At 41.3% G+C, this 25,996-nt stretch overlaps 1 protein-coding gene and 1 pseudogene across 10 annotated transcripts in view; one reads left to right on the top strand and one right to left on the bottom strand.

Moving 5' to 3' along the window:
- The window catches only part of AP3M2 (adaptor related protein complex 3 subunit mu 2), a 116,278-nt gene that overhangs the window by 33,272 nt on the left and 57,010 nt on the right, over positions 1-25,996 (bottom strand). The window contains exon 1 of one of the 10 annotated variants that reach the window (XM_077152598.1): positions 904-1,236. The exons of 7 other annotated variants lie outside the window; for them this stretch is intronic. The gene's annotated coding sequence lies outside the window, so the exon portion shown is untranslated. Of the gene's footprint in view, positions 1-408; positions 650-729; positions 841-903; positions 1,237-25,996 lie in introns of those variants that run through there. 2 more of the 10 variants (XM_077152594.1, XM_077152597.1) reach the window with 2 other exon arrangements.
- Positions 14,195-18,707, top strand: LOC143675973 (ATP synthase peripheral stalk subunit b, mitochondrial-like; annotated as a pseudogene).

Genomic DNA, 25,996 nt, shown 5'->3' with positions numbered 1-25,996 from the left:
TTGTAATAATAGTTTGGATATATTTTGGGTTAAATAAAGTATATTAAAATTAACTTAATGTCTTACCTTTTAAATGTGGCAATGAGCCAATGTAAAGTTACATTATATACAAAGTTATATACAAAGTTATTATATATAGGAATATCTATTATATATATAGAAATCGATCTAAGGAATGGAAAGCTGTTTTTGTGGATTTTGGTCATTCAGTCAGGCCCCATTCTTTAAGTATAAGGCTGTGTCTTGGGTGCCTTTTTAAAAATAGGGGTTACCCCAGGTCCCTAAGGCAGCAACTTCTCTAAGGCGTGGGTTTCCGGGAGGAGACGGCTGCGCTGGACCTAGGCTGTGGCCATTCGGGGAAGTGCTGAGAACTGGCCCAGGTGGTCAAAGCGCAAAGGCCTGTTGTACCTTTAATCCCTGTGACCGTGGACTAGACGACAGGAAGGAGGGAAAGTGGAAGGTAGCTAGGATCCAGAGGAGGAGAGATGGATGCCAAAAATGGGTTATCTCTGCGCTGGTCCCAGCCTATCTGCCGGCAAGTCAGGGATAATGGAGGCACGGGTGGGCAGGGGGCGGACTGAGGGTGCGCGCTCGTCCCGGAGGTGAAAGGGTCCGAGTATCCGAACCTCTCCAGTGAGCACACACGTTGCCATGGCAACAGAGTCCCCTCCTCCCTCAGCCCTCCGCCCGAGCGAACCACCTCCCCGAAACCCCTACCCGGTCCCTCACCTCCTGCCGCCGCGTTCCCAGCTCCGCGGGTCTGGCGCGCGGCATCTCGTGACTCTGCCCCCGCCACGCGCGCCCCCGCTCCGGTTCACGCGCGCTCCTCAGCCACCGCCCCCGGCTGGCTGCGGGCGCGCGCCGTCCCCGCCCTAGACCCGGGTCGCCGGCCCCTCACCGGACCTGGCTCTTCGCAGGTCGGACCGCTCGGCCGGGCGGACAGACCCCGCCCTGGTGGGTCGCCTCCTCCTCCGCCTGGGCCCCGCGGGCCGCCCGCGGGTCGCCAGTGATTGGCCGGCCCGCGGGCCTTGTACCCGCGCCGCCAGCTACCGAGGCCTGAAGGTCGTGATTGGGCATCAGTAATCCGCCCCTGCTCGCTGATTGATCGCTGCCTGCCAGGCCCGTTTTCGGGCTCGAGCGCCCCAATTGGCTCTTATTGAAGCTCTGGTAATCGCCGATTGGTGTAGCCCGCTGTTCCGAGCCCTGATTGGCGGCCAAGGACAGCTTGAGGCCGCCCTGGCTACCACTCACCCAATCACAAAGGGTTGGGTGGTCACTGCTGTCACCTGCATAACGACGGAATGCGCCTGGAGACCAGTGCTGCCCGAAGAGCCCCAAAAGTGTGTCTGTTTGTGTGTGTAGGGAGGACTTCCAGTGCATGATTATAGCACGTCGTTGATAATAATAGCACATCATGGATAATAAATCACGTGCGGCAATAACTACACTTCTTTAGAAAAGTCCATTTAAAACGAGGCATAACTTTTCATTTATTAATTTATGTATTCATTTAGTATGTGCTCGATAGAGTCTTTTCGAGAGCTCTGGACCCATACTCAATAATCCTCACCAGCTAAAACACTACAGGCTGACCCTGGACAAGGCACTTCACGTTTTAGTCTCAGTTTCCTTATCTGATATTCAAGGGATTGGGCCAGGCTCTCTCCAAATTGCCTTGGAGCTTTGATGGCTATGATACTATTTTAAGTGTAAGTGGTTCAAATTATTGTTTTTCAGAAAACCATGGAGTGGTTCAATTTCGGTTAACCTAAATATAAGATTTACAAAGGGACGAGGTGTGCAAAGTGTTTGGTCTGGTAGCTGGCACACTGTAAGTGCTCAATAAAATGATAAGCTATGGTGATAGCGGTAATGGCGTTCATCTAGATGACGAGATTGTTGCCCTCCCTGGCTTTAGTTTCCGCTTTGTTAAATGGAGAGAGTGGCATCTTCTCCATAAACCAGCATGCATGATATATGTTTGTCGAAGGTTGCGTTAGTTAGATTCAGTTGTCAACTTGGCCAAGTGAGCATACCTAGTCTTGTTGCTGCAGACATAAGCCAATGGTACATGAACCTCATCTGTTGCTAATTACATCTGCAGTCGGCTAGGAGGCGTGTCTGCTGCAATGAGTGACGTTTGACTTAATTGGCTGGTGCTTAAATGAGAGATCGCAACCTAGCACAGCTAAGCAGCTCGGCATTCCTCATCGCAGCACTTGCAGCTCAGCCCAGGCCTTTGGAGATGCATAAAGAAGTCATCCCGGGGAAAGTTGTTGGAACCCAGGGGCCTGGAGAGAAGACCAGCAGAGACCATCCTGTGCCTTCCACATAAGAAAGAACCTCAGTGGAAAGTTAGCTGCCTTTCCTCTGAAGAACCAACAAAATAAATCCCCTTTTATTAAAAGCCAATCCGTCTCTGGTGTGTTGCATTCCGGCAGCTAGCAAACTAGAACAAAGGTGATCTGAATTGTTCGTTGCCATATTGCTGAGGGAGAGAATTGGCTAATTATGAACTAAGAAAGTCCAAAAGCAAAATAGCAGAAGAATGTGGCATCTGTGTAAGTTTAGGCGTTCTGGTGCCAGAATATCTGGGCTTGAATCCTGCTCCAAAACTTGCTCCAAGGTGTGTGACCTGGGAAAAATACCTTAACTTCTCCAGACCTTGGGTTCCTCACTTCTCAAAGAAAAGCACTAATAGTACTTACTTCATAGAGCTGTTGGGAGGACTGAGCGAATTAGACAAATGTTAGGAATTGTTATTACCTTTAAGAATCACCACAAGATATAACTACACAGGGAATTAGGAGGCCCAGGATTATGGTTTCTAAGCAATGTGTGTTCAAGGTGCTGAAATGCAATCACTGCTGTGGACATTCCTTATTCATTCACTGAATTGACATTTACTGTATCAAGTCGTGTGCTGGGGATGTTGCAGTGACTATCGCAGGTCTAGTTCAGGTAATCACAGAGGCTAGCTGGGGAGACAAAGGAGAAATAATGTGATCAGCAAGGAGTACATAGTGGGGTAGTGTGCCAGTTTGAATGGATTTATGTACCCTAGAAAAGCCATGTTTTATCCTAATCAATCTTGTGAGAGCAATGGTTTCTTCTAATCCCTATTCAGTACTATAGGTTGGAAACTTGATTAGGTTATCTCCACGGAGATGTGACTCAATCAATTGTGGGTTTTAAACTTGATTAGATGGAGACGTGTCTCTACCCATTCTGCGTGGGTCTTGATTAGTTTACTGGAATCCTATAAAAGAGGAGACATTTCGGAGAGACTTGCTTTTTGAGAATGAGGAGAATGCTGCAGAACTACAAATCAGAGAGTCCACCAGCCAGCGACTGTTGGAGATGAAGAAGGAAAAAGCCTCCTGGGGAGCTTCATGAAACAAAAGTCCTGGAGAGAAAGCCAGCAGATGCCCCCATGTTCACCATGTGCCCTTCCAGCTGAGAGAGAAATGCTGAACATCATCAGCCTTCTTGAACCAAAATGTCTTTCCCTGGGTACCTTAGATTCACGTTTCTATAGGCTTGTTTTAACAGGGACATTTTCTCGGCCTTAGGATTGTAAACTAGCAACTTATTAAATTCCCCCTTTTAAAAGCCATTCCATTTCTGGTATATTGCATTCCAGCAGCTAGCAAACTAGAGCAGGTGATATGGTGGTGGCATCTGACCTAGAGTTGGGGAACTCCTTGTCAGGTTGAAACCCGAAAGATGAGTAGAGAGTGTTCAAATGGTGGAGTGGAAGGGCAGACAGAAGAGTACATGTGGTAGCTTTAGAAATGAGAGAGTTAAGTAGGGCTGAGCTAAGAAGGGAAAAAGAGTACTGGGAAATGAGATTAAGAAGATAAGTAAATTGGAGGCCCTGCCCCAATCAAGATGGCAGAATGAGATGCTTCAGAGCTTGTACCTGGGCTGGTTTAAAATTTGTACCCCAGAAAAGCCATGTTTTAATCCTGATCCAATCTTTCAGGGCTAGACCTATTGTTTAGGGTGGAAACTTTGTATTGTTTCCTTGGAGATGCGACATATCCAGTTGTGGGTATGACCTTCTGGTTAGATTACTTCCATGGAGATGTGACACACCTAATTCTGGGTGTGGCCTTTTGATTAGATGAAGGTATGCCTCCCTCCATTCAAGGTGGGTCTTGATTAGTGTACTAGAGTCCCTTAAAAGGGGAACATTTTGGAGAAACTTCAGATGCAGACACTTGGAGAACAGTTGCTTCAGGGCTGACAGAGATATGTATGTTGGGAGATGATTGGAGTGCTGACAGAGAGAGCAGATGCCTAGACGTAGGCAGAGCCCAGCACATGTCATCATGTGCCTTCCCATGAGATGTTAAGCAAGTCAGAACCAAGGGAAGACAAGAGATGAAACCCAGCTCTGGAGAAGCCAAGTGAGGAACCCCCCGGAAAACAGGTTGAAAGCAATGGAGATTAGGAGAAATGGACCAGCAACATGCCAGCCAAGTGGTGCCTTCCAATCTGACAGAAGTGTTCCAGATGGCATTAGCCTTTCTTGAGTAAAGGTAATCTCTTGTTGATGCCTTAATTTGGACATTGTCACGGCCTTAGAACTGTAAACTTGCAACTTAACACATTCCCCTTTTAAAAGCCATTCCGTTTCTGGTATATTGCATTCCCGTAGCAAATCAAAGCAGTAACCCCCAGAAGCTTTTAACAAACAGGAAGAATTGGCAGAAATATCTTTCTCAGGGCTTCAGAAAACAATCAAAGGACTGCAGTAACAGGGCAAGCACCAAATGAATAAAATGGCTACATAAATTCTGTATGATCTTGTAGAGCCCTAGCTGCCCCTACTCCCCCTTGCCCAGCACAATGACAGCCCATCCTCTCAGTGTAGATCTCTGGTTCTAGTTCCAGAGGAAGCAGAGTGGCCCCCGTATACATGCTGGGAGTATTTTGTCTGGTCCAGTCTGTATGATGGTAGCCTAAGGAACTCACTATCTTGGAACTAGTCCTGTATGTAGAAGGCAATTCAGAGAGACTTCCATACAGAATGCTGTGTGAGAGAAGTTATGTCCTACTGCCTGTAACAAGAGATTTCTTGCTGTAGGATAAATAATGAAGGGCCAGGGACTGTGAGGAAACTGTTTCCTAGGAAAATGGGACATTAACAACCATATAAATGAGGGAATTCCTAGGGCCACACACTCCTGTCCCAGACAAGTGTTAAGTGCAGAAAAGCTCAGGGAGGACCCTCCTTTGACTTGGAGTTATTCTTATACAACCATTGTATGGATAAGCCCTAAAGGAGTGCACTAACACAGGTCAATTTGCAAAGACTGGGAAAGGTGTTTTGTTGATGTTGTTGTTAGCTCCTGGTATTCCAGAAAATTCTGTCATAACACAAGCTAAAAGAACAGATGCCATGGAGTCTAAATATCAGTTATAACACATTAAAATATCAAAATGCCTAGGTTTCAACAAAGGATTACAAAACATATGAAACAGGAAGTGATGGCCTAAGCAAAGGAGAAGATGAAAGCTTAGAACTGATCAACCAGGAGAACCAAACCTGAGACATACCAGACAAAATTTTTTTTAAAAGGTCCTAAATATGGCCAAAGAGTTGAAGGAAAACATTACAGAAAACTAAAGGAAATCAGAAAAATGATAGATGAACACAAAGAGAATATCAATAGAGAAATGGAAATTATGAAAAGAAATCTAACAGAGCCGAAGACCACGGTAACAGAAATTAAAAATTCCCTTGAGTGGTTCAACAGCAACTTGGAGCTAGCAGAAGAAAGAATCAGTGAACCTGAAGATAAGACAACTGAAATCATCCAGAAGACCAAAAGGAAGAAAGATTGAAGAAAAGTGAACAGAGCCTGAGGAACCTGTGGACACTGTCACGCATACCAATATACCCTTGTGGGAGTCCTAGAACGAGAAGAAAGAGAAGGGGGCATAGAGAATAGTCAAAGAAATAATGCTGAAAACTTCCCAAACTTAATGAAAGACATGAACAGAGACATCAAAATTTCTCAATGAACCCCAAGCAGGATAAACCCAAATAGATCCAGGCAGCAGCATAATAGAATTAGGCTGTCAAATATCAAAAATAGAGAATTCTGAAAGCCTCATGAGAAAAGCAGCATGTCACATCCATGAGAGCCTCAATAAGATGAAGTGAAGATTTCTCATCAGAAATCATGGAGACAAGAAGGCAGCAGGATGACATATTTAAAGTGCTGACAGGAAAAAAAAAATTCCACCCAAGAATTCTATATTTGACAAAACTGTCTTTCAAAAATGAAGGTGAGGGCAGGCCACGGTGGCTTGCCTGCCATGCGGGAGACCTGGGTTTGATTCCCGGTGCCTGCCCAAGCAAAAAAAAAATAGAATAAAAAAGAAGGCAAGATTAAGACATTCCCAGATAAACAAAAATGGAGTGAGTTCATCATCATTAGATGAACAAGGGACGCTAAAGAGAGTTCTGCAGGCTGAAAGGACAGGACAATAGACAACAGATAGAAACTGCATGAAGAAGTAATGATCTCTGGTGAGGGTGATGCCATGGGTAAACAGAGATGCCAGTACTGTTTGGTTTGATGATATTATGGCTGGAATAGAATGAGCAAGGGGTAAAGTAGGAGATGATAGTACATCATTTTTAGATGTAGGGTCCTGATCATATAGAGTTTTGAAAGCCACTGTAAATACTTTGGCTTTTAGTGGTTGTGAAATGGGGAGCCATTGGTGGGTTTAAGCAAAGAAATGATAGGATGTGATTTATCTGTATGCTGGGTTGAGAAGTGACTGTAGATGGGCCAAAAGGCGAGAAGTCAGTTAGGAGGCTGCTGCAGTAATCGAGGTGAAAGAAGATGGAGCTTGGCCTAGGGTGTAGCCATGGAGGTGGTGAGGAGGAGTTAGATTCCATGTATAGTCTATTCCATGAAGGAGTAGCCGGTTGGATTTTAAGATGGATGGGATGTAAGGAATGAGAAAAGAGAGAAATGGAGGACAACTGAGCCTGAGCATTCTGGAAGGATAGTTCCATCAGCTGAGAATGGAAAGACTATGGATGGAGCAGGTTTGAAGGAAAAAATCAGGAGTGCAGTTTATTACATGTTAAATCCATGCCAAGATATCTATTAGCTACCCAGATAGAGATGTTGAGAATGCAGCTGGAGTTATAAATAACTGAAGATATAAATTTGGGAGTTATCAGCATTTGTGTACTTAAAGTCATGAGACCAGCTGAGATAACTAAGGGAGTAAGTAGAGAAAGCATCCTGGGGCACTCTAGGCTTAAGTGTTCACAGAGGAGAGGAAGATCCAGATTAATTTAATCCTCCCAACTACTTCAAAAATGAATTACTATCACGATCTTTTATAGATGAGAAAACTGCAGTGAGTGTTTAAGTAACTTGCCCAAGGTCCAACAACCAGTAAGTAGCAGAACTGGAATTCAAGTGCACAGGATGACCTAGAAAAGATCTTACATAGCAGTCGGACTCACAGTTCACACCTCCTGCCTCTCTCATAAGTAATATTAAGCAATTTGGACTTAATCTTAAGGGATAATAGGAGCCTACTGAAGAAATAAAGCAGGAGAGTGGCATGCTTTCAGAGTTACATTTCAGAAAGACCATGTGTGCAGGGAGGATTGGAGAAAGACAAGTTTAGAGGCTGGGAGACCAGTTAGCCCATTTCAGTAATCCTTGTGAGAGACAATGGTGACTGGAACCAGGAAAGGGGAAGGGGAGAGAAATGAGTACATTAGGGAACTGTTTAGAGGTAGAATGATAGGGATTGGGGATGTTTGGTTTGAGCAGCTGTGTGGCCTGAAGTGTCCTGTGTCGATATGGGGACACCTAGAAGACAAGACAGTTTGGGGTGGGGGTGGGGGTGGGGGTGGGGGTAGGGCGAAGCAGCAAGAATTTAGTTACTGTAATGCCCAGGGTCATGTTCAAAGTAGACACTCCAGTTGAACAGAATAACAACATTTGAGAGGTTGTATAGTACATTCCCAGGATTTTAAGAAAGCGCACAGGAAATCATCTGCAAAGATGTTTATTTTATGCATAAAAATCTCTAGGAAAAGTTTTTCCAAAGCTGCTACTCACAAACCGTTCTAGTGTTTAAAAACAGTTACTGCTTAGAAGTTTGCTACCCTAAAATGTCAACCCCAGCTCTCAGAGGTCACTGGGAATGGTTCTTCCATCTAAGAGAGTTAGGAGAGGGCTAATCCATTGAAAAATACATTTTTAAGGGCCCTGCTGTGGGGCCCCCGCACACCTCTCTGGCTTTGACGCTTCCCCTCCCTATCCATGTACTTCATCTTTGGATCAAATCTTGCTACTGAGCATGCACTAGAGAAAAGGAATGTCTCCCCTTTGTTCTCACTGATCCCACTGACTGGAATGTATTATTTTCTAATCATCCTACTTGTGGAATTTTCTCCAGTCTTCAGAGCCCAGCCAGATGTTTCTTTGTCCATGAAGTCTGTCCCAAGCCTGAAGCCCCCCGCGCTGCAAGTAATTTCTCCCTTCTCTGTGAGCTAGCAGCATTTCCCAGGCGTTTATATGACCTGCAGTACTTTCCGTACTCCGCCATGCATTTGTGGATGCATCTGATCACTACCTCTCAAGTGTAAACTCTGTAAGGAACCGTAGTGTGTATATCTTTGTATTTCTCACAGCATCCAGCACAATACCTTGCAGACATCCACTCATCTATCAAACTAATACCCACTGAGTGTGCACTATCTCCAGGACACCGAGGGTACAAAAACAATAAGGTATGTCTTCAAGGAGTTTACAGTCAAATGGGAAGAAAACTCATAAAGAAAAGCTAGCTCCCTTTAAAAAATCAAAACCAGCTCTTTTAAGATTGGCCATGGAACAAACCTGGCCAGGTGGTGAGGAGGGACTGAACTTGATGCCCCTACTCTTGAACAAGGAAACCACTTTCTCCTTAGGGACCTCTCACTACTAGCAGCTGCCCCCACCACTTGGGAGGCCCAGTATCCCTTTAATTCTTCAACCCCATTACAGACACACTATTTTTTTTGTTTAATTTCCCATAGCAGAGCAGAGACCACATCGAGTACTCATAAAAAATTTGTCTGCAATTGTGGGGATAATAAAAGGGAAATGAACACAGAGTTCCACCCAACTAATAATGTAGCTCACAAGATGCGATGTAATCAGGATTCTCATGGGGCTCCCTTTGGGATGTGCACCTGCTCCCAGATGGAAACAGTTCTCAGTAACTCCTCTTATCTAAGCCCCAGAAAACTCATATTGAGTTCCTGAAACCCAAACCCTCTGTGACAAGGAGACAGCAACAGCCCACTCTTGGCAGCCTCAGGCTAGTGTCCTGGCTCCAAGTTCCTAAGTAATAGTTGTACCAAATGGCCTCTTCCCTAGATGAGTAACTTCAAGAACATCCAACTGTGAGGCCCCACTCATACCTCAAGGGAGGGCATTACTCTGCTTGTTACCTCCACTCCCACCCCACCTTGCTTCTGGGCCCTTGTGCAGGCTGTTTCTTCTGCTTGGAAGGCTCTTCTCCCATTCTTCACATAGCTAACCCCTTTCCTTCAAATCTACTCCTCCATCTCTCCCTTCCCTTGCCACTGTAGGCTATTCTTTACAGTGCTCCTTATAACTCATAATCACGGTAATTCTCTGCTGTCTTTTTCTCTTTGCCAGTCTTCTCAACTGGAGTATATATGCATGTGGACTATACCTTCTTGCTCACCCCTACAGCCATTGCCAAGCAAAGTGCCTGGCACCTAACAGGCCTCAAAAACTGTGTGTTGAATAAGTGAATCTAGCACCTGGACAAGAGACATATACATATAACAGCTGAGAATAGGGATTAGGGGAAGGCGATTATTTTACTACGTGAATAAGTGAATGAATTATTATGCTAAGGCCCTATGATGGTGTAGGCACAGGCTACTATGTGAGTGGAAAGGAAGTGTTAAAAAAACAAACAGATCATTCAATAAAACTGAATTCCTAGCCTACTTTGTTTCTGTCTAAATGGGAGGTAGTGGGAATTATGTTCAGCTGCATGTAACAGAAAACCCAAATAACACTGGTTTAAACACAGGGGTTTATTTTTTCTCTCATGTTACAAGAAGTCAGGAGGTAGGCAGTTCAGTGAGGGAATGACAGCTTCACAGTAACATCTAGAACCCAGGCTTCTCCTAGCTTGCCATGCCTCCATTCCTAAGGTGGAGCTTTTATCCTCATGCTCACAACATTGTTGCTGTGACTCCAGTCATCAAGCTATATTTCAGGCAGAAAAAAAAAGAAGGAAGGGCAACAGGGCATTGGCCAACTGAGTCAACTCCCTTTAATGATCTTTTTCTTAAGACCCACTTGGGCTCTATTGTACAAAATTGAGCTAAAACAGGTCCTGGGAATGTTTTTCAACTGGGCGCATTGCCATCCCCACTCCCAAAATGGGATTCTGCTAATAAGGAAGACAGGAGAATGGGTATTGAATAGGCCAGTAATAGGCTTCAGCCAACAAGAGTGAACAGAGCAACTACTCTCACTGAATAGTCTGGATATTTTAAAGAAGGTATGGAATTGAAAGACTTAATTAAGAAAGGCAGGCTGGGAAACAGGAAAGTTCTAAAAGACAGCTTTTATTCAATTTTTTTTTGAAGAAAAGACAAAAACATGTTCATCATAAAAAGAAGGTCTAGTCAGTGGTGTCCAGGGAAGGATAATATGGTCAGCTCTGGTCTGAAAGGGCTGTAGGGATGGCAAGGAGGGTGACAGTCATAGATAGTCGCAAGCTAATGGCATGATCCTGGGCAGGTTATCTAAATAAATTACTTGGGCTTCAATTTCCTTATGGTAAAATGAAAGGATTGGACTAAATTATCTTTAAGATCTTTTTCAGCTCTAAAGTTCTGTTTTAACAGCAGAATTTATATATATATATATATATATATATAGCAGTGGAATCTTTTAGACAATTGAACAGGTACATGGAACACAGATGCTATAGAGCTGCTCTGGATGAGTAGGGATCAAAATCCTGGGCCTCACTCAGGCCTCACTCTTAATCCCCATGGTGACCCCTGAGCTACATGCAGCACACAGCCACACGGCTCCATGTTCAACTTTAATAAAATAAAACAAGGCATTCACTGGGGAAAAAATCAGATTACAAATAAAATTATGAGCATTACTGTCACAAAATGCAAGATTGCTCTTGTCAATAACAATTTTAAATGCTTTAACCATAAAATTAAAAAAAAAAACCTAGCGTTTCAGACTGTTACACTGTATTGTGGCTTTCATTTGAAATGACTTGAGGAAAAGTATTCATCAAATCTCAGGGAAAGACTGAAAATTTACTCCAAAATTTATTCAGTAATGTAGAGGAAGAAAAGAGTTTGGCTCTTTAAAAAAAAAAAAGTTTTCAGAGTAGCATACTTATTTTCCAGATAGTTATTTAGATAAACTATTTTTTTTCAGAGGGGAAAAACACACTTTGTTTTGAATATACTTGTTTCCTGTATGTTAGACTTGGCACTTCCTGTTTACCAAATGTAATTGTTAGTAATTGGAAACAAAGACCAGAAAAACTTACCTCCTGTCAGTCACCTGCTGAACTTCTTTCTCTGTACTTGTTATACTTTCTGCATCCCTCCCCCCCCGAATTTTAAAATGTTCTTTTTATCATTTGGTAACTATTTTAAAAATTCAATTCATTACAAAAAACAACAGTGGAAAGACTCGACGAGGTCTGAATTGGTTATCCTCAAATTTCTTCCTCTTAGTCTCTACCCTATTGAGTATTAGATAAATTTTTAAAATAGTCTGATTTCTTCCCACCCACAGATAATCTAACGTCCCTTTACTCCATAATAACTCGATACCTTTTCTTTTACCCTTTTTCTTTTTCTCCACACTGGTGACTACAAGCATCTGCAGTTTTGTCTTCACAGTATCCCTTCTCCTCCTTGATCCTGACTTTTCTCTCACTACTGCACCTTTTTTATTTTCAACCATTTACAATAAACTAGATAGGTCTCAAAAACACCATCTGATCCAATTTTAGGAGCCCTGGGGAAGCATGTGGGTGCAGGAGCTACCTTCTTTGAACCAAAAGTCTCAGACAACATGGTCAGGCAAAGATTTTTCTAACTTTTTCAATTTATTTTTTAGAAAGTTCCTCCAAATACAAAATAAAGTAAATCGTATGTAGGTATTCGTTTAAAGCCAATACAAAACTTAAAAAAAAAAAGTTCACAATGCATTTAAAATTACAACTGTCTGGAAAAAAATATATATATGCAGGTCATATTGTCTGCATAATTGTGTTGTCTTTTCTCCAGCCAGAGGGCCTCTAGCTGTTTGAGTGTGAGAGGCTCTAAAATAGGAAAAAGATCACTTGGGGAAAAAATAACGGGTCCTTTTATTAACGAACAGGCCCAACTTCATCGGCGGGGCAAAGCGCTGCGAGGCTGAGAGGGCCAGACCCGGCAATAAACCCTTCGCTACGGAAGGTGGTGCTGTTGGGAGGGAGGGGAGCGCCGGCTCGCAGCGAGCGGAACTCCAAAAAAAAAAAAAGGGGGCTGAAAAACAGAAATCCGGGACTTCTCCAATGAATTTCTCTCCTTTCTACACTACACGTGAAAGTGAGACTTTTAATAACCCAGAGTTTGATGTAAAGGCAGAACTGCACGAGGAAGAGTGACCCCGAGAGGAAACTGATGAGAAAGTTACGCGGTGGCGCGCGCGAGGCTGGGCTCTGGCATCGAGGGGCACCTTCTGGGGACAGGGTGCGGGGCGCCGGGGGAAGTTGTCGGACGGAGAGAAAAGGGTGTCAATGAAAACCAAATGCCTTTCATCCCCCGGAGACAAAGAGTTGCCTTCTTTGGACAACAGCTGCCAGTGCCACACACACCATACGGCGGTGCCGGGAGGGGGAGGGGAGCCCGGGGGAGCGCGTCTGAAGTCGCCACCGGCTCGGCCCCTCAACAATGGGGTGGTTGTCATGGTGACGAGCCATACATCCAAAGGGGTGGTTGAAAGGACCCATTGTTCTGGAGTCGGGCTGCCCCGGGTTGTGCCTGTTTCTAAGAGACACCTTGAAAACACCTTCTTCGTGGAGGGGGAGGACTGGGGACCTTAGCTGGGGAGAGCATTGTCGGGAGTTTCACACCCGGGCCGCGTACCTCACACAGCCAACGCCACCCCGGATCGACACGCTCTGCCACAACAAGCAGCCACTTGCGCCCCAAATTGCCTCTTCCCACGCACGGATTCACCAGCACTTGGGGCGGGACACGTGTGCTCACAAACGCTCCAGCGCTTAGTCCCTGACACAGAGCTAATAATAGATCCCGCTGCCACCAGGGCCTGGGAAGGCAGATGGACGCGGGAGTTCTCACAACAATGCCGCAGTAACGCCGCAGATTCCTGCTAGGGTGCAAGGCGAGGCGACTCGGGACAGCCCTGCTGAGTAACTTTTCAGTCGTGCTGCAAGAAGCAGCAGATGAAAATCACAGCAGGGAGAACCTGAAAAGGCACAGAGCGGCATCGCGAGTTTGCTTGGAAGAGCAAACAATTGGAAACAAGCTAAAAAGTCCGTTCTTGAGGACTGGGTCAAATAATGTGGGGTACATTTATCTGAGGGAACGGTAAATTGTCATTTAAAAATACAAAGCAGCTTTATATGCAGAGATACACAAACTTTTCAGTATATTCTAAGGAAAATAGCAAGGTTCAGAACAGTCCGAGTATGCATAAATCTCTATACACACATACAGGAGCACGTTTGTTTCCATCTCTGGCAGTGGTCGTTTCTAAGGAGGAAATTGGGGCTAGAGTATGGAGCGGAAAAGATGAAAAAAACTTCCATTTCACTGCATTATCTCTTGTATCTTTTGAATTTTTCCATATATGCCATGTATAACCTGCAAAAAAAAAAAACCTTTTAAAAAAGGAGTTTTAAAATAAAGTTACTCAGCAAGCAGAGTTCTCGCCTGTGATGCTGGAGACCCGGGTTCGATTCCCGGTGCCTGTCCATGCAAAAAAAAAAAAAAAAATTTTACATTAGCATGACTACTAATGAGATTTGGAACTCTCCAGAAGGAGTTAGGAAGTTAAAAAAAAAACGCTTTATAAATATTAATTATAGAAGTCTACCTGGCGCTTTGGGGTCACAGGGATACTGAGACTGCTGCCTGGAACTTGCTGCATATGCTGTCCCCTGCGGTACTTTCTGCAGTGGCCACAGCAACCTCCTCACTGAAAGATGCAGCCTTCCTAGGTCCAGGGGTATTACACACAACAAGAATCTTTCATAAAGGGCTGCCAAATTTTGCCCCTCTACTGCCTCTTCCTGAATATGGAGGAAAAGTCTGCCTTGGGCTGGCCCCTGAGGAATTATTCCAGTTCCTTCATCCTAAAACTGATGTCACATGCTCAAAACTGGCCTTATCCTGTATTTTCTATCCAAAGAAATATGTGATTATCCAAGAGACCTTCTCCACCTTATCAACAGTAGGGTTGCTCATCCATGTAGTTTTAAAAAAGTGGTGCCTCTATTGGACAATTTGCTAATAAAATCAGTGAGGAAAAAATTGTCCAACCAAGAAGAGGTGAAGCAAGCTTCCATCAAAAACATCCAAGATGCATCTGACTTAGAGAAATTACAGCAGGCACTGGTACAGAAGCGCCATTACCTTTTTGATGTCCAGAGGAATAACACTGCTGTGGCCTTGGAGGTTACATACCAGGAATGGCTGCACAGAGTATACAAGGAGATTAAGAATTGCCTGGACACAAACTGGTGTTTACGGATGATTGAATTGTGCTGCTACAGAAAGGAAAAAAGTCATGAGGCATGCAAAGATGTGATGCAAAATAAGCCAGAAACAAAAGAGCAAATATTGTATGGTAGCATTTTGAAAATACTTATAAGAAAATTGGGGCCCACAAGCCCTTGAACTTGAGGTTTGCTCTTGTGAAGCCTGTATATATAGCGGAAAAGCTTAGCCTACCTACAGGTGTGCCTAAGAGTCACCTCCAGAGGACCTCTTTTGTTGCTCAGATGTGGCCTTCCTCTCTCTAAGCCCAAATCTGCAAGTGATATCATTGCCCTGCCCCCTCTGTGGGACATGACACCAGGGATAAAGGTCTCCCTGGCAGAATAGGAGATGACTCCCAGGGATGAGTCTGGCTGTTTCACTGTGGGATCAACAATGACATCCTGACCAAAAGAGGGAAATGAGTAACAAATAAGGTATCAGTGGCTGAGAGAGTTCACATAGAGTCAAGAGGCTGCTCTGGAACCTTATCAACAGTAGGGATGCTCATCAACGTACTTACAAAAAAATGGTGCCTCTATTAGGCAATTTGCTAATAAAATCAGTGAGCAAAAAATTGACCAACCAGAAGAAGTAAAACAAGGAAGAGAAAAGTGAGACAAAATAAAGTTTTAGTGGCTGAGAGATTTCAGAGTCAAGAGATTATCCTGAAGTTTATTCTTATAAACCATTCCAAACCAATCCTAAAGAACACCTAAGGCAATATATAAAATTCTACAAAAGTTCCATGGACTAGGGTAACTTTCCAGAAACCTACAATTTTCAGATGGGTCCCTGGACCAGATAAGTCCTGAAACCTAGAGGGGCCAGCCTTTCCAGAATATCAGCTAGTTCCATCTCCTGACCCTTATTACTGACAGCCCTTCCAACATGAAAAAGTTAGAATGGGCATAGCCCATATACCCCTTAAGAGTGGGAGAAAGATCACAGATGGTGGTGGAATTATACAGAGAAGTAGGGTTTAATAAACTGGTATGATTGCTGAATCATTATATTGATATTTCTTTTAGTCTCCAGTTTCTTAGAGCAGCTAGAGGAAAAAACTAAAATTGTAGAATTGTAATCCATACCAAATTCTGAAATCTGTTCTACAACTATCAGTTGTGCTGTGCTTTGAAATTTATTGCTTTTTTGTGTATATGTTATTTTTCACATGCAAAAAAAGTGATAATAAAAAGTATATATTCCTCTAGCCTCCAATGTTCTGGAGCAACTAGAAGGGAAGGTCTGGGATGATGGTATGGTGGCCCATGACAAACTCTGGGCTCTGTCCTGTGACTGCTTGTTGAGGAGTGCTTTGAAAACTATTGTTTTTTTCTTTCTTTGCTTTGTTATACATTATGCTATATATTATATGATTTAAAAAGTAAAAAAGAAAATTGGGGTCTAGATTGTAAGCTTTTATAGCAGTAACATTTAGTCTAGAACTGTAAACATTATTTCTAGATTTTGAGATGTTGTGCTGTATGTATAAGCTGGCATCTCCCTGGAATTCTGGGTAGCTGTGTGTGACCTAAAACTTAGAGTAGGGGCTCTGCAGGTCTGAAAGTCAGCATTAGCACATACAACAACCTTTAAAGAGATCAGCCTTCTGTTAGAGATAAGAGTGAAGCTGACTGGGTCGGGGACTAAGGTTAATCAGAATATCTGGGTAATCTCCAGAGAACCTCTTTTGTTGCTCAGATATGACTTCTCTCTCTAAGCCATCTTGGCAGGTGAACTCACTGCGCTCCCTCCTGTGTGGGACATGACTCCCAGGGGTGTAAATCTCCCTGGCAACATGGGACCTGAATTCCAGGATGAGCCAGGACCTGGCATCGTAGGGGCTTGAGAAAGCCTTCTTGACCAAAAGGGGGAAGAGAAAAATGAAGCAAAATAAAGTTTTAGTGGCTGAGAGAGTTCAAACAGAGTTGAAAGATTAGCTTGAAGTTTAGATTTCCCTTTTTAGTTTATGGTGTATTGGGGTGGTTAGAAGGAAGTATCTGAAACTGTTGAACTATGTTCCAGTAGCCTTGATTCTTGAAAACGATTGTATAACGATATAGCTTTTACAATATGATGGTGTGATTGTGAAAACCTTGTCTCTGATGCTCCTTTTGTCCAGGGATGGACAGATGAACAAAAATATATGGATAAAAAAATAATGGGGGAGGAGATAAAGACTAAAATAAATAGGGTAGATTGAAATACTAGTGGTCAATGAGAGGGAGGGGTAAAGGGTATGGGGTATGGTATGTATGAGTCTTTTCTTTTTATTTCTTTTTCTGGTGTGATGCAAATGTCCTAAAAATGATCATGGTTGTACACCATGATTGCATACTGATTGTACACCATGTATGGACTGAATGTTTGTGAAGATTTGTCACTAAAAAAACAAAACAAAACTGGGGTACAGATGATATTGTCTGTATTTTAGAACTTCACCTGCTGTATGAAACCAAAGGAAGAGAGGTTTACTTTTGTTCAAAACCTAAATTTTGTGTAGCACATAATCTAGCTCAGTCTGTGTAGAAAGATTTAAACAACCCAAACACATGGATTCCAGAATGGGAATCAGGGCTTGTAATTCTTATAGCTTAATATAATGGCCATATACATCCCAGAGTATGTTGAGCAGATAATTAAAAAGTATTGGCAAAGACCCTTGAGGGATGGGAGAAAAAATATGAAACTACTAAACTTTACCATTGGGGAAACCCCTGATTCTGTCTCAAACATTAGGGACTCCCAAGACAATAGACCAAGCCCTTGGTCTTGAGGTTTGCTCTATGTAGAGGTGAACCTAAACCTACCTATAGTTATGCCTAAGAGTTACTTCCAGAGGACCTCTTTGGTCACTCAGATATGGCCTCTCTCTTTCTAAGCCTAACTCTCAAGCAAAATCATTACCTTTCCTGCTATATGGGACATGACATCCAGAGGTGAAAGCCTCCCTGGCAACATGGGAGATGACTCCTTAGGATGAACCTGGCCCTGACCAAAAAGGGAGAAAGATTTGTAACAAAATAAAGTATCAGCATCTGAGAGAGTTCAAATAGTCCAGAGGCTATTTTGGAGGCTACTCTTGCACAAGCTTCAGCTATATATTGCTATTTACCAGGATTTGCCAACCCCAACCAAAACCATTTCTGCCGACCCTAAAGGACATCTAGGGCTCTATCTGAGATTCTACAAATGTTCCATGCACCATGATTACTTTCCAGAAACCTACAACCTCCAGATGGGTTCCTAGGGCAAATAAGTTCTAAAACCCAGAGGGGCCAACCACTCCAGAATATCAACTAGATCCATTTCCTATCCCATATTATTGACAGCCCTTTCCAATATGAAAAAGTAAGAATGAGCATGGCCCAAATACCCCTAAAGTTTGGGAGAAAAATCAAAAGAGAAGGTGTTTGGGAGAAAGTTCAAAAGAAAAAGTTATTATCAGAGAAGATAGGACTTAAATGAGTATGACTGCTGAATCATTATATTGATATTTCTTTTAATCTCCAGTGTCTTGGAGTAACCAAAAGGAAAAACCTAAAATTTTGGAACTGTAATCCATACCAAACTCTGAAATCTGTTCTATAATTAATTGTTGCAGTGTGCACTGAGATTTTTTGTTATATATATATATATATATATATGTTATTTTTCACAATTAGAAAAATAATAAAGAATTGCCTGGACTACCAGATTTCTGTACAGAATATGATGTGTTGAAAGGAGCAAGAACACATGATAAAATGGATGGAGAACCACGTGGTGCAGAGTATCTCTACATACTGGGAAACGGAGACAATTGATAAGTTCATTCATTGCAGAACTAAAGCTGCATGCAAAGAAGGCTCAATCACAGCCAGTTCTGTAAAAGCAATTATCCCAGTTGAGTTAGTTGGAAACAGTTGACCACCTAAAAGGAAAATAATTTATGTGACAAAATCTTTGTATATTGTTGCTACTGAATTTACAGTTTACCTTAACTAAAAATGGAAGGTTTGAATTTGACATTGTAAGAAAATAAAACAACCTATTGGATCAGTTAAAAAAAAAAAAAAAGTCTACCTGTAGAGATGAAGTACGATATTGACTGTATTTTAGAACCTCACCTACTAAAGGAAAAGAGATTTATTTTGTCCAAAACCTTAATTTTCTGTAGCACACAATCTAACTTAACCCGTCTGGCTAGTTCAGTTAAACAACTTAAACACATAGAGCATAGACTGGGAAAGAGGTCTTGCAATCCTCTATAGCTTAAGGTAATACCTGTGTACATTCCAGAGTATGTTAGACAGATAATTAAAAAGTATTGACAAAGTCCCTTAAGACACTAGAGAAAAAAAATGAAACTATTAAACTTTCCCACCTGGGAAAACCCTGATCCTCTCTCAAACATTAGAGACTCCCAAGTTAATAGGCCAAGACTTTGATCTTGAGCTTCCTCTTATGAAACATATCTGAACAGAGAAACTAAGCCTACCTTTAATAATGCCTAGGAGTTACTTCTGGAGGACCTCTTCTGTTGCTTAGATGTGGCCTCTCCCTCTCTAAGCCCAACTCTGCCAGTAAAATCATTATCCTCCCCACTACATGGGACATGAGGTCCAGGGATGGAACTCTCCTTTGTAACATGGGACATGACTCCCAGGGATAAGCCTGGCCCTGGCACTATGGGATAGATAATGCCTACCTGACTAAATGCCTACCTGAAAATAAATGTAACAAAATAAGGTATCAGTGGCAAAGAGATTTCAAATAGAGTTCAGAGGCTATTCTGGAGGTTACTCTTATGCAAGCTTCAGCTAGATATTGCAAATTGCCATGGTATGCCAAGCCCCAACCAACAGTATTTCTGAAAGCGCTAAAGAATACTCCCAAGGCCCTATCTGAGACTCTATAATAGTTCCACTCAGTTTATTTTTTCATAAACTGGTCTCTCCAAGAACTTAATCAGGTGCATCCCCTTACCCCATAATGTCAATACCTCTTCTCTACATAAAGAAGTTAGAATGGCCATTGTCCAAATATCCCTATTGATTGACAGATGGGTCAAATGAGAGGGAGGAGTTGGAACAGAGAAGACAGGATTTAACAAATGTGTATGACTACTGAATCATCATATTGATATTTCTTTTTAGTGTCCAGTGTCTTAGAGCAGCTAGAAGGAAATACCCGAAATGATGGAACTATAATTCATACCATGCTTTGAAATTTGTTCTAAAACTACTTGTTAAAATATACTTTGATTAAGAATGTATGTGGTTATACACTGTTGTATAAATAAAAGTTAAGAAAAAAGAAATCATCACCAAAAATATATATATATATATCTAGCATAATTACTGCTGAAGTTCGCGATAAAACACTTATGATGCAAAAATATATATATATACACTTTGAAATGTATATATGTTATATTTCACAATTAAAAAGTCTACCTGTACAAACAAATACCATTAGCCCACACAGATATGTGAAGATAGTTACAGTGGGAAGTCAAACATGAAGAAACACACCTCCTTTCCTACCTTCTTATGGTGCAGAGATGGAAGGAGCCAACTGTCAACCTATCTATTATATCAAATTAATCACAAGGCCCCCAAAGTAAACAAACATGACATTACATTGGGGCGATTTTCCTAATTACAAATCAGTGAAACGGACTATTGAACCCCAATGCCACAAATGATGTTTCTACTCATTCTTGCTCAATACTAATAAAATTATTATTAAAATAATAATTATTAAAAATAAAATTAACTTGGCAAAGGAATCTAGCTTACTGTTGAGCACATATCCCTTTGCACTGGAGGCTGTTCCTTACCCAAGACCTTCTTGAAAAAGAAATCAGCCAGGATATGTGATATTTTGCCCAAACGAGGCAATTATTTTAAGTTGAAAAATATAGTTTGTGATTCCACAAATAGTAGTTGGAATCAACTTAGAGATATGATTGCCACTGTTTTCCTGAAATTTCAAAGATGAATATTCCCCTTTCTTTAAAAGCTTTAATAGTTCTGAAAATCATGACAGAGAACGTGGTATGAATTGGTAGAAATGAGTGAGGGTGGGGGGAAAACACTGTGGTACCCAAAGGCAAAGTTGCCACTAACATCATTACAGTAGAACTTTTAGGGAAAGCGATGTTGGAAGTCTGACTCCAAGTTATCCTCCCATCTCCATCACTGTCCCTGTCACCATCTAGGCCAGAGCAGCGGCAGGTGTTCCCTTGTTGCAAAACCAGAAAGTCCCAGGTGATGTCTGTGGACATCATGTGCTTGTAAGAACTCAAAGCTGTAGGTGTCTCTAGGCCACCAGCCAGATGACTTTGTTGTTTTTGAAGCTGGAAAGAAGTCTCTAGAAACTCCTCCACCCAGCTAGCCACTGACCTGTGTTGGCTTGTTGAAAGCACTGATGAAATTGGCTACAGTACAGAACTCTTATGAAGCACTGGACTTACCAGTGGGGACAGAAGGCTTCTTGTGTAATTATTGCAGAACTATCGTCTACTCAACATCGCTCATGGGTTTAGGCATTTGTTAATTCTAACTAATAACAATTAAATTCTAATTGTATAATCTAGGTGGCAGACATATGGGTGTTCACTGTACATTTTTTTCAAATTCTCCATGTTTGAAAATTTTAATCATCAGGTATTAGGGGAAAATTAGATTCTGACTAAAAGTTTCATTTTCTTCAAATTTCTAAGAACAAAACAAGACTAATTTTCGAGGAAATATTAGATCTCATTTACAAACATATATTCCTCTCCCCCCCCAAAAATAAATTAATTAATATCATAAGGATACTATGAGTAGTAAAAACACAGAATGGGATTTAGAAGCTATAATATTTCAGTGGTCATTTCCTAAGGCATGAAAACACACTGGGGAAAATATTAGGATATTCTCTAATTAAAAGAATTCCCAGTATTATTTTTAAATTATCAGTCACCAGTAAATGGTAGTAACACTAATTGCACGTGTGAGAGAAATGTTCTCCCCACGCCCCATATTCAATTTTAAATCACCATTATTTAGTTCTAACTCCCAAACTGCCTTCTTTGTGTGGTTTTATCTTTTAGGCTCCCAAAGAATTTCAACCCAATGTATATGTCAAACTTTCCTGTTTCTTTTTCTCTATTCTCTTTAATAACACCAGCCATCATCTGCGCTCACAGCTACCAAATTACCCCCAACTTCTACCCAGTCCCCCTCTTATCCCTTTCAGCACACAAATAAATGGAAATGAATATGAAATGACTAATGAATATGAAATAACTAATGAAAATATAATGACTAATGAATGTCACGTTTAGTTAATTGGACGTGATAAATTTTCTTAGCTTACTCTAATATTTTCTCATATTATATACTGATATTGCACCCTAAACCCAACCCCCCACTCCCCAAAAGTCTCTTGATAAAATATATAAGGAGCTAGGTACCTATTTTACCTAGCTTTTTTAAATTAGAAAAAAAGAACAAATTATGAAGAGGAAAATCACAATAAGACTTGAAATTAATGGAAATGAAAACTTGAGAGTAAAGAGAAGAAGCATTACAATAAACATTGTTAAAAATGTAAACTCCTTGTAAGCTTGATCAAGGGGAGAAAGTAAAATAGGCAAAAACAAGAATGAAAAAGAAGATACAGAATACAGTAAAGTAGTTTTTTTCTTTTTTTAAAGTTTGTTCTAGGCAATTCTGTGACAGGAAATTTGAAGATCTAGATGAAATTAATAATTTCCAGGCAGAAAATAAGTTGCAAAAGTTGACCCAAGAAAAAGTGGAAAGTCTGAATGGTCAATTATCATAAAATAAATTGGAAAGATGATAGACATCTTCCATTAGAAGAAAAGTACAACTATTAATATCTTCAGAGAGATAAAAGGGATATTGAATATTGAATGGATATTAGTAAAAGGAGTTACAGTGAACAGAGAAAAAAACAAACTCTTAGAAGTTAGAAATATGGCTATCTAAATGAAAAATAATAAAATATTTGGGAGGATAAGTCTAGAAAATCTCTCAGGAAGTATAATAAAAGACAAAAATATGGAAAACAGAAGAGAAAATATTAAAAACTAGAGGACTTATTCAAGAAGTCTAATATCTTACTAATAGGAATGCTATAAAGAGAGAATAGAGAAAATGTAGCGAAGGAAAAATTTTAAAAATTAAAAAAAAAATTTTCTGACAACATACCCAGTACCGAAGGGCATGCTTATATAAGTTGAAGAAATTTACTGAGTATCCAGGTCAAAGAATGAAAAACAACCCACAGTGAGAAAAGAATAATTTAAAACCTACATGAATGAAGAAGAAGGAGGGGGAGGGGAGGGGAAGGGAGAGAATGAGAAGAAGGAGGTGGCAAAAAAAGGAGGAGGGAGAGGAGAAGAAGGAGAAGAATTAATAGATTACATGGTACATTTGACCAGGTGAGAAATAATGGAGAGTCTGTTATATAATTCGATTGAAAAATGTGGGAAGCATAATTTGGGTACATAGAAACCTAAGCAAATAAACAAAGAAAAGTAATTATTAACTTTTGGAAAAACAAAGTTATACAAGAAAGGAAATATCATTAGAGTATATTACTCGCTTCATCAGTGAACATGTTCTAATTAATTGTTAAAAACTTCATTAATGTAGAGACTTTGTTTTGATTTCCTGAGAATCTCCAACCCCTAAAAATGTAGTCTGGCACCTCAGATGCTCTCAATAAATATTTGATGAATTAATAAATGAATGAATGAATGAACATTGAATGTTATTTTAATACTAATTGTGATATTCTAGACTTGATGGACAGGGGGAGGAGAAGGATGGGAGGGATTGAAAGAGTACTCAACCTTCATACTCTATAATTGGAAATCCATAGATAAAGTAAAAACTGGATGAGTCAAGAAAGATCAGTAAAAGAATATGGAAATACATTCTGAAATAAATAACTACAAGAATGGCAAGTGGTTGACCTTGGAGTGTGGTATCTAGGAATGGTGTGGAGGTGGGATGGGACCACATTTTTTCACCATATCCCGGTAATATAAAGAGAGATAAGTTGGGATGGCCCTGCAGCCTCACACCTTCTTTTGTCCCATTTCAGTACTTATCAAGAAGCTAGCTGAGTAGGTCTGAGTTAGCTCAACAGAAGATCTGGAGTCTTCTGGCTAAAATCAGGGGTTCATCCCCAGAGGTCCCCATTTCCTCCCCCCCCCCATGATGGTCTCTATTTGACTCAGCATTCTCTGATATCCCCCAACTCCCTTATAATTATGGTGGGGCATAAATAGGGTTGGATTCTTCTCCTGGAGCTCCTCCTGCACTATAGAACTGCTATTCCCAGCCAAGCACATGTCTAGACGGGAAATGAGACTTGGGGGATCATGTGAGCCCTTAAGCTTTTCTGCCTACCAATGTCCCAGTGATTCTTGTTTTAATACACGTTATATGGCATTGGTAGATGTGGGTCTGTGCCATTTAGATACCATTGTACTATCTTACTTTGTAAACTATGTGCATGTATTACTTAGATTAAAAATAAAACTTAAAAAAGAAATAGTAATTGTTCTAGTTTGCTAGCTGCCAGAATGCAATATACCAGAAACAGAATGACTTTTAAAAAGGGGAATTTAATAAGTTACAAGTTTACAATTCTAAGGTCAAGAAAATGTCCCAATTAAACAAGTCTATAGAAATGTCCAATCTAAGGTATCCAGGAAAAGATACCTTGGTTCAAGCAGGCCAATGAAGTTCAGGGTTTCTCTCTCAAGTGGAAAGGCACATGGCAAACACAGAGTTTCTCTCTCAGCTGGAAGGGCACATGGTGAACATGGTGTCATCTGCTAGCTTTCTCTCTTGGCTTCCTATTTCATGAAGCTCCCCGGGAGGTGTTTTCCTTCTTCATCTCCAAAGGTCACTGGCTGGTGGACTCTCTGCTTCTCATGGCTATGTCATTCGCTGCTCTCTCAGAATCTCCAGCTTTCTCCAAAATATTTCTTCTTTTATAGGATTCCAGTAAACTAATCAAGACCCACCCGAATGGGTGGAGAAATATCTCCACCTAATTCAGTTTAGCAACCACTCTTGATTGAGTCACATCTCCAGGGAGATGATCTAATTACAGATTCAAACGTACAGTACTGAATAGAGGCTGCCTTTACAAAATGGGAATAAGATTAAAACATGGCTTTTCTAGGGTACATACCTCCTTTCAAATCAGCACATTAATTGTACAAAAATTTAAACATACGAAAATGAAAACTATGGCAGATAGCCTCAACGATGAACCCCAATCATCTCCATGCCCTGGTATCCACATTTCATGTAATCTCCTCCCCTTGAGCGTGGATTGGATTTACAGACTTTAAAAGAATATGGCAGTTATTTTAAAACTTCAACTTCTGTGTGGGACCAAAGGAAGGGATGTTTATTTGGTACAAAATTTATATTTTGGGTAGCACATTATAAAATTTAATTTGTATGATCAGTTTATTTGAACACCATTATTACATGGAATCTTGGATAGGGCATTTATACAGGTTGGTGTCATGCTGCAATATACCCCAGGGTAATTTGGGCAGAGAATAAAAAAGTATTTGCAAAGTTCCCTTGGCGGATTGGGGAGAAAGGAGGAAATATTCAACTTTCTCATGGGGAATTCCCGATATTCTCTCAAGCAGAGGGGACAACCAATTCAATAAGCTAAACCTTCAATCTTGGGTTTCGCCCCTATGAAACTTATTCCTGCAAAGGAGAAGCTAAGCCTACTCATAGTTGTGCCTAAAAGTCATCCCCAGAGAATCTCTCTTGTTGCTCAGGTGTGTCCCCTCTCTCTAAGCCAACTCAACAGGTGAACTCACTACCATCCCATCCTATGTGGGAAATGACTCCCAGGGGTATCAATCTCCTTGGCAACGTGGGACAGGACTCCCAGGATGAGTCAGGACCAAAATCAAGGGATTGAGAAAACCTTCTTGACCAAAAGGGAGAGAAGGAAATGAGACAAAATAGTGTCAGTAGCTGAGATATTTCAAACAGAGTTGAGAGGTTATCCTGGAGGTTATTCTTATGCATTATATAGATATCCCTGTTTAGTTTATGGTGTATTGGAATGGCTGGAGGAAAGTACCTGAAACTGTTGAAAGATCTTGAGCCA

Source organism: Tamandua tetradactyla, chromosome 3 (genome assembly GCF_023851605.1).
Source record: "Tamandua tetradactyla isolate mTamTet1 chromosome 3, mTamTet1.pri, whole genome shotgun sequence".
NCBI lineage: Eukaryota > Metazoa > Chordata > Mammalia > Pilosa > Myrmecophagidae > Tamandua > Tamandua tetradactyla.
The sequence above is the reverse complement of the archived record's forward strand: the minus strand, read 5'-3'. Positions and strand labels throughout refer to the sequence as shown.